Source organism: Clupea harengus, chromosome 17, assembly GCF_900700415.2.
Source record: "Clupea harengus chromosome 17, Ch_v2.0.2, whole genome shotgun sequence".
Classification (NCBI taxonomy): domain Eukaryota; kingdom Metazoa; phylum Chordata; class Actinopteri; order Clupeiformes; family Clupeidae; genus Clupea; species Clupea harengus.
The window spans coordinates 6,634,222-6,643,512 of NC_045168.1; positions in this window are offsets into that span (position 1 = coordinate 6,634,222).

The following is a 9,291-nucleotide window of genomic DNA, read 5'->3' on the forward strand; positions in this document are numbered from 1 at the left end:
CCTTCATCACATCCAGTCACTGGGAGCTGTTCTTGGTGCTGAAGTCATTAGTCTTCTCATGTTCAATTTAACCATGATGAAAACCCCTCCACCTGATTCTGCCAACGATGTGGGTTCTGATGCAGTGCTGAGCTCAGATCTAACTCTCTCTCAGCGTGTCCAGTCAATGGCAACTGTTCAACTGTCATGTAAATGAACTGTATGCTTGTCAGTCACTGCCTGTTTCAAGAAGGTGCAGAGATCTGGCAGAGGTTCACTTGCAAATGTACCGTGCTTAGGATTCTCTTTGTATATGAAATGTAGAGACAGACACACACTCCTAACACACACACACACACCATCTCCCCACGTGAGGAGGGCCACACACACAAACACACACACACACACACACACACACACACAAACACCATCTCCTTACATGTGGAGGACCACACACACACACACACACCATCTCCCCACGTGAGGAGGACCACACACACACACACACACACACACACACACACACACACACACACACACACACACACACACACACACACACACTTCAGTGTCAGCACCCTCTATATCCCAGCTTGCTGCAGGGGTGGGTCCTAATCCTGCTGCATCAGCACAGATTTTATGAATGAGAATCAAAGACACACACACACACACACACACACACACAAAGAGATTAAGAAACACATACACACACAGAGAGAGAGAGAGAGAGAGAGAGAGGGAGAGAGAGAGACGTATGCAAGCAACTATTATGATCATACACACTCTTCTTATGCACATACAGACTGAATGACGAGATTGCAGTGGCACAGTGTAGTCACACACACACACACACACACACACACACACACACACACACACACACACACACACACACACACACACACACACACACACACATGCTGGAATGATGCAATGTGAGTGGCCTGCAGTGTAAGTAATTCATGAAACATTCAGGGTTGTTCCAGCAGTTCTCTAATGATCTGATGAGGGGGACAGTGGAACTTTTTAAACCCGATCGATGCGGTCGCACACACACACACACACACAGACACACGCACACACACACACACACAGACACACACACACACAGACACACACTCACACACACACAGTTCCAGCCCTGACCACTCAGTGCCAAACACATGATGCTGAAAGAGGCCCTCGTGAATGGTGAAGACTAGGGATGAGGGTTTTATTGTTTTTTTGTTGTGATCTTCTAATTGCTCATTTTTGACCTCTGATGCATTAGGAGATATGGCCATTTTAGTGGTCTAATGAGCATTGAGCACCTTCAGTCTCATCAACAGAAGCATATACAAACACACATGCAACCCCACAACCCCCCCCCCCCACACACACACACACACATGCACAAAGCATAAACACATACTCTCTCTCTCTCTTTCTCTCTCTGTCACACTCTCTCTCTCTCACAAAAAACACATACACACTCTCTCTCTCTTACACACACACACATACACACTCTCTTTTAACACACACACTCTCTCTCTCTCACACACACACACAAACATTCACACACACACACACACACACACACACACACACACACACACACACACACACACATTTAGAAACCACTCCCCAGAGTGTGACAGGCTCTGATGGCTGCTGTGGTGACTGTGGGTGATCCTTCACCTTCAGTGCAGACCCCAGGCTCTGGCTCCAGTTGCCAGGCAATCCTGTGGAGCACACGCTCCCCACCTCAACCCCCGCGACGGCCAGAACCACCAATCCTCTGATCAGATCCGACAGGCTCCGTGGATTTATGCCTTTAAGGAGCCGTGTACGTGTGTGTGTGTGTGTGTGTGTGTGTGTGTGTACGTGTTTACGTGTGTACGTGTGTATATGGGTGGGGGCAGGCCGTCCAGGAGCCCCCCCCCCCACACACACACACACTTCAGCTATTGTCATCATGGTTAGAGAATGTCAGGAGAGAAGAGGCCACACTGTAGGGATTTAAATGGTTGGTTGTCTAATTAATTTGGCTAGATTGTTTTTTCAAATGTTCCGAAACACGGGGGCTGCATAAGAGCCCTGCTGGTCGTTTTGTTTCGGGGAATTTGTGGATTCTTTTGAAATATTTGTTTTGTTTTGTATTTATTTTGTTTTGTTTTCACACATAAAACTCAGTACATTCAGTATGAATAAGCTCCCAAACATATCATGCTTTCAATCCACCATTGCACATCAATACCAATAGGCAGAATTGATTTCCTGGTTTTCCATGCAGCCTTTGTCTGTGTTTGACTGGCCCTTGTTCCTCATCTGGCTCAGTAGGTCAATGCTCAAACAGCCATAAATAGTGACTGATCAATTATGGGTCAGTTCCACAATGTCAGTCAATGTACCTCAGTGGAAAATAACTGTCCCCCATTGGCTGGTGAGTATTGAAAGCGGTGTTTCACATTTGGTTCATTGAGCGCATGGGACTGGTAACACGAGGAGCTTCACTGCTCGTTATAGCAGCTTGTCTACTGTCAGATTGTCAGATTGTCTTGATTATAACCATATCCTCATGTTGATAATAACCATATCCTTTTCTTGATTATAACCATATCTTCATGTTGATAATAACCATATCCTTATCTTGATTATAAACATATCCTCGTATCGACTATAACCATATCCTCATGTTGATTAACCATATCCTATTCTTGATTATAACCATATCTTTATTTTGACTATAACCATATCCTATTCTTGATTATAACCATATCCTTATCTTGACTATAACCATATCCTCAGGTTGATTATAACCATATCCTTATCTTGATTATAACCATATCCTTATCTTGACTATAACTGAATCCTTAGACAGGCCAGCTGAGTGCTTGGCTCGGGCCCAGTGATCTCCAAGCCCCTGAAGACGGCGGTCCGGCCCTTAGAAGCGTTTTATGCAGATTTGTCTGCGTCACATTGCAGTTCACATGAGGTGCACTGTGAGATCCTCACAACTGCAGAGGTATGACTGCTTCTCCACAGTATGACTACAGCTTAACACTTCACCAGACTGACAAACTTCCTAAGACAAGGCTTAAGTTCAAGGCATTTATTCTTTGAGCAAACTATTTCCCTATAGAATACAATTTTTAGGTTCAAGGTTTAAGTTACCAGGTTTAAGTGAATATTTTCTACTTTCGTGGGAGGGAGAATAGGAGCTGATCAACCAACCACTGATTATTCATTCCGTGTGAGAAAGCGCACTTCCCTCTGATCTCACAGGATATATCTTGTTCAAAAAGAAAGTTTTATGGCAAAGCATAAATCTATAGATATTTTTCCCAGCAAAAAAATAGACCCAGTACAACCTACACAGCCACCTCCTCAACAACTCTCTGTGTTAAACTATTTGAGAACATTCAGTTTACACTGAGGAGAACATAGAGGCTTAGATTTAAAGTTGGGGTTGGCCGGGTGTTTCACAGAGCTGGGATTTGTGTGAGGTGACGGATCTAAACAGTTAAGACTCGTCTCTTGGTTGACCTGTAATTAATAGCTTATATATGGTTTATTAACTGTTTTATTGAGCATCTACATTCTAATGAGTTAACTAAAAAGTGTGCTGTTGAAACAGTTTTAAACAGGTGGAGCTTTATGTCTCTATACACACTTCTGTGGACTGTGGGTTATGGATTATGAAATTGTGGATTGTGAAATGAATGTCCCTGGATCGTTGGTTTATATATACGCCTCAGCTGCGATGCCAGATGTCCAGTTCATTGAGGTGATGGTGGTGAAACTTCTGAGTCAGCACATTCCAGCAACTTCCTGTGTGGGCGAAAAGCGCTACATCATAGCCAGGTTGCTGAAAATAGCCCTTTCACACACGAGGAGAAAGTTAAAGCATTTGTCTGGTTCACAAGCGTAAGTTGAAGTTATTGAGCGTGACAACTGCGTTTGCATGAATAATTCAGGAGATATCAAAGTTCACAAGGTTCCCCAGAATGAGTCCGCTCTGACGTGGTTCATTTTAGGGCCTCGTACTTCCTCTTCCTCGTCTTCATCCTACCAGAGGGTTTAAACCTGAGCTTTTAAGAGTTTATACATACATTCATACAACAGAACCCCTTTGTTTTGTTTAGGGAATTAAACAAAATCAGTAAATCACGCACATAGCAGTTTAGGACATTGTAAACTTTCTAGGTATTTGTATATATGTATTGTTCTTCCCAGTCCTTACATTTGAACATGTTGTAACTTCTAACAAGATCAGCACATTTTTGTTGATGATCTTGATCACTGGTTTTGACTGAGCTGAGAGTTTGAAAAAGACTGCTCTCTACTCGGCTCTGTTCTGTTTAACACATTTAGGTCCCGTATGGTCCCGTTGCTCAGAGCCACTTATACAAGAAAGCCATTAATCAGTGCTGGAGTGGGACATTTGGAGCTCCACAGTGTGATTACTTTTCATACAGCTCTTGTTGCTGTTCGTTATGTAGGCCTACATCATTTCTTGATTGTGTATTTATAGATTTATGCTGATAAATCTGCACTCCACATTTGAATGGTACCTTTGCCAACTCTGTGTTTTTCCATCTGTTTGCAAGAGTATTTATAATGGTTTCTCATCCTAATATCATAAGAGTATTTATAATAGTTTGTCATTCTAATACCAAGAGTATTTATAATGGTTTCTCATCCTAATATTATAAGAGACATGGTGAAAAGCATTGCTATATATTGTAAATAGACTGGGCTTGTGACATAATTTGCAGCTAATTAGGATAAGGTGACTAGGCTTTGAAAAGTGTGAAATACACACACACTCCACCTTTGATTGACACATTTGGTTTGCATGCCCCGCCCCAGCAGAAGTAACCTCATTGCAGTGGGGTAACTGGCTGGGTAGCCTAACTTTTGTCAAAGTGACTTGGGAAATTGGTTAAGTATTTTTCTGAGTGGGTATGTCCAATTGGCTTTAGGAACCAACATAAAAGCTATGATAATTTGTAGTAGGCTACAATGCTGCCAAGATAATGGTCATATCCAAATTAGAGGGAAGATATTGTCCTGCGCTGAGTTGCAACATGCTGTCCCAGCCAAGACTCGATTGTAAGTTATCTTGTCCATGTTTGGAAAATGAAAGAATAAAAAAACAAATGAAATGAAATGGGCAACACTGAGTGGGCTTTTCATCGTAATGTATTTTTCTCCCTGATTTCTACATGCCTCGTTCATCACCATCACAGTTCTTATATACCACAGCCTAATGCCACTGTAGAGAAGGGTCATTCCAATAGGAATTAGTACATTTGGGTTGGTGTAGTGTAGTGGTGTAGTGTAGTAGTGTAGTAGTGTAGTGTAGTGTAGTAGGGTAGTGTGTAGTTTACCAAACCCAGGTTCCTGTTGCTGTCTCTACAGAGACAAGAACAGGAAAAGAAACCTGGGTTGCACAGAACACCAGAAGTTCCATCGGAGAGAGAGAAAAAAAATCTAGATGATAGAGAAATGTAGAGATTTTTTTTCTCTCTCTCCGATGGAACTTCGTTCTTGGTTACACAAGACCCCTTGAGTGAAGTCCAAGTCAAGTCAATCTCTCATCTGAGGAGAAGTGTCATATTTAAACGGAACACTTAAGGTGTTCTGTGTAACTGGACCCTGGTTTTCAGTTGGTGGTAAACACTTTCAGGTGACACAGATGTGAGACTGCAGCTTTATTGATGGCGCCGGGTAAAGTTACAAGCACCCCAAGGGTCAAGCAACAAATCCAAAGCTCTGTGAGGCAAGGCCCCTTCTTATTACAAACTCAACTCATGTCACACATACAGTTCCATTATTTGAGTGAAAGACACTTGGATACTCGCATATGACCAAGCTAGTTTTGGCTGGTTTCTATCAAGACTAGAAAAAGTGATGACTCAAGTGGGGTTTCACAATACACTATATGCATCCTTCTGTCTTCCTATTGCTGCCATCACATGCTCCATTCCATGGTGTCAATTATGTACAGTATGTCAGCATCCTTTTAGGCCAGGTATGTTACATTGTGGCCCAATTATGCCTAAGGGAGGCCCCCATGGTCCTGATAATATGTTCCTCACATTACTAATAAGAACAAGGGATTTATATATGCACCAAAATGTATATTACAATCATTTAACCTCAGGGACAGAAAGGAGTAGCATATCTTCCAATCATACATACATAAAAAAAATCCTTATCTCAACGACGCACCTTAAGGTGTAAAACACAAAAAAATACACTGAAAAGGTCAAGCTGTTTCATATGGAAAATGGAAAACTATGTATGACTGTACACAGGAGAGATGCACTTTTAACATAGCCTCTCTTTTATCAAATCCATTCTGTGACTAATGTGTGTCTCTGCCCTTGAACATCTTTATAAATATATTCATTTCCAAAACAAATATTTATCAGAACCAGTTAAAGAGCTCCAAGGATACACCCTAATAGATATAAATGCAAAATAAGTGTGTGATAAATCTGCCATTTGAACCTATTTAGCAGCTGTTACTGGGAAAGGGCCATTGGATGGGCACTTAAATGATGTGTAAGTTTCCACTAGATCCATTAGCTGGGCAATGAGTAACCCACATGGAAAAGAGAATGCATGGTGAAGCATAGGACAGACGCACATGGATGCGATGAAAAGGCTGTTGGCAGTGGCGAAGCAGTCTGCTCATGGATTTTAATTCAGCTCCATTTACGAGAGGTATGTGATTTCCCTCTTGGCCTGTTAGATTCGTCAGACTGATGTTTCTCAAACTGTGTGGTGTGTGTAATGCCTGCAAGACAATATGCCATCATTGTCCCAACATGACCTTCCAGCAACAACAACAGCAACAGCAACAACAACAACAACAGCAAAAACAGAAACTAAAACTTTGCCAAAGGCGTGGTATTTGTCTTCATGCTCTCCAGATGGCCTTGTGAAGCAATGTGTTTGTGGGGACCTGGTTTTTGGTTCCCATATGTTCTCTGCAGCAATGACTCTCAATCTCAGTTTACACACAACAAAGGCCTGATGAGGCGCTTGCGTCTCCCCATCCCCGTCTGTCTCTCTGCATGATGCCTCCGTGTCTCACTGCATGAGGCCTCCGTGTCTCACATGCATGCGTTGCCACGGCCACTGTGTCACCGAGGTGGACATGCCCTTGCCAGGTTACATCGTGTCCATCGCCAAGCCCGTTTGGTGCGTGGGCATGAGACATGCTGGCATGTCCCTGCCCGGTGGCATTGTTCTTGGTCGTCTGCGGGCCCTTGTGCCCTCAGGGCAGCATTCTCCTGGCAGCCCGGGCTGTCAGAAACACTGAGGATATTAAGGACGAGCCCCTCAGATCTGGGAAAACTAATTGGGCCTCGCTGTCGTTGCCGTGGTGCCTGCTACCCCATTCCTTTGCCTTGACTCGATACTTGTAAAGTGCAGTCAGGTGATGGAGAAACTGGGCTACTCATTCATCAGTGCAAATTATCGCCTCTCATTAGTGGACCATCATTATAGAAGAGGGCCAATTAACAAGAGCACGGCACCAAGACACCAAATAGTCCATCTTTATGTCTGCCTGCCGTTGTCCTTTTTTCTGTCTCTCTCCCCATCCCAGCTCATTGTTCCTGTACTCCTCTTTTAGACTGCTTTTTATCTTTCCTTCTTTCTCTATCTCACTGACTCTATCTCCTCCCCTAACCCTCTTGTTTCCTTCTCTCTTCTCCACTTTCCTCTAAAGCTCTCTCTCCCTCTCGGTTGATGATATGGTGCTGCTATGGCAACTAGGGGTGGCTCGTCAAATTAAGCAGATGAAGCAATGCTTAATTAACAAATTCACGAAAGCAAAAAATGACACGCATGGATTCAAACTGCATATGTCTGTCATATTTAATGATTGATTTCTTGCTCGTGTTGCCTTGTACTGCATTGACAAACTGACAAAGTAAGCCGTACAAAAAGTGAAAATGAAACACATGTCACTGTCACGAAACACATACATGGATTTCAACATGGATTCCAATCTGTTATTGGTCAACTGACCTTTAGTCCCAAGCTTTGAAGTGGGTTTTGAAGCACTGCCTTGCCGTTTTGAATTAATTGTGTGCGTCCTTGGCAAATTATAGTGTTTGATCACTATCACAAAATTCTGTGGGTCCCTGGAAACGCAACAGTTGTACCTGGTTATTCCATGCATTCAAACAACGAGAAAGATTAAAACAACAAACAATGAAGATGCCCTTGTTTTCAGCAAACACTGATGTGGTTGACAGTATCCTTACATCCTCACATTCTGAAGAAACATTGCAGTTTAAGTGTAAAGGTAGACCAACTCCTGACTTAACTCTGTACCAGAAAATTGGGTCTTGTACATACGTTTTTTGGCAGGACTGGTAAGGTTACGAGATCATTTTTCTTCTTGTGAAACTGCTGAAGTGCTGCTTAGCATAAAGTGACTTTTAGCCACAGTTAGCTAACATTTAGTTGAAGTTTTTTGTCTAACTAGTTAGCTCATCTTACATCTAACTTGAATACGTCAGCTACCTAGCATGGGAGTTCCCAGTCGCTGGCTACCACGAGATAATGCTATCTTGCTATTGTTGTTAATGTTGAATTTCCTTTAAATTGAGTAAATGGGCGTTTAATCAACTGAATGGTCTTTGGGGAGATACTCATTATTTGAAATGTATTGCTCCAGAAAATCTTGATGTTTGCCAGAAGTAAAACCAGCTGGCTAGGGGGAAGGAACGGGGGTGAGTTGAGTTCACTTACAGAACATTAGGTGTACTTGATGCGTATTGATTATTGATGTCCCTGTGCTTTAGTTTCTGTTGATGTTTTTCGAAAGGGAGAGCTGCAAACATTGATTTGGAAGAGGTGGTCAACAAGTTTGTGGGATTGAAATGCCGCAAGGTGAATTTGACCTGTCGATGTTCTCTCAGAGTTATAGGCCTAAAACTGCCACTTCAATCAAATAGGCCTATAGGATGTTAGCCTTTTTAAGAATCCATCAATCAGTTGTATGTGTACTTTAATTCAATTTGTTGTAAAATGTATTGTCATTTTAATGCAGTTTGTTAATGCAATGTATTTCTACAATTAATAAGTTGAAAATGAAATGTCTTGTGTCTTTGCCTTTATCATATGCCCACAGTTCAGTAGGTATTTGTGCCTGACATGATGATTATGGCTACAGCCTGCATGTGCGTTAGCATAGGCCATATGTTTATTATGTTTGCAGAAAATAAAGAAAACACACACACACTAATGCCTAATTTATGCTACTCCGATTTCACAGAGTCGGACACAGGGAACGCCTCTCCGATT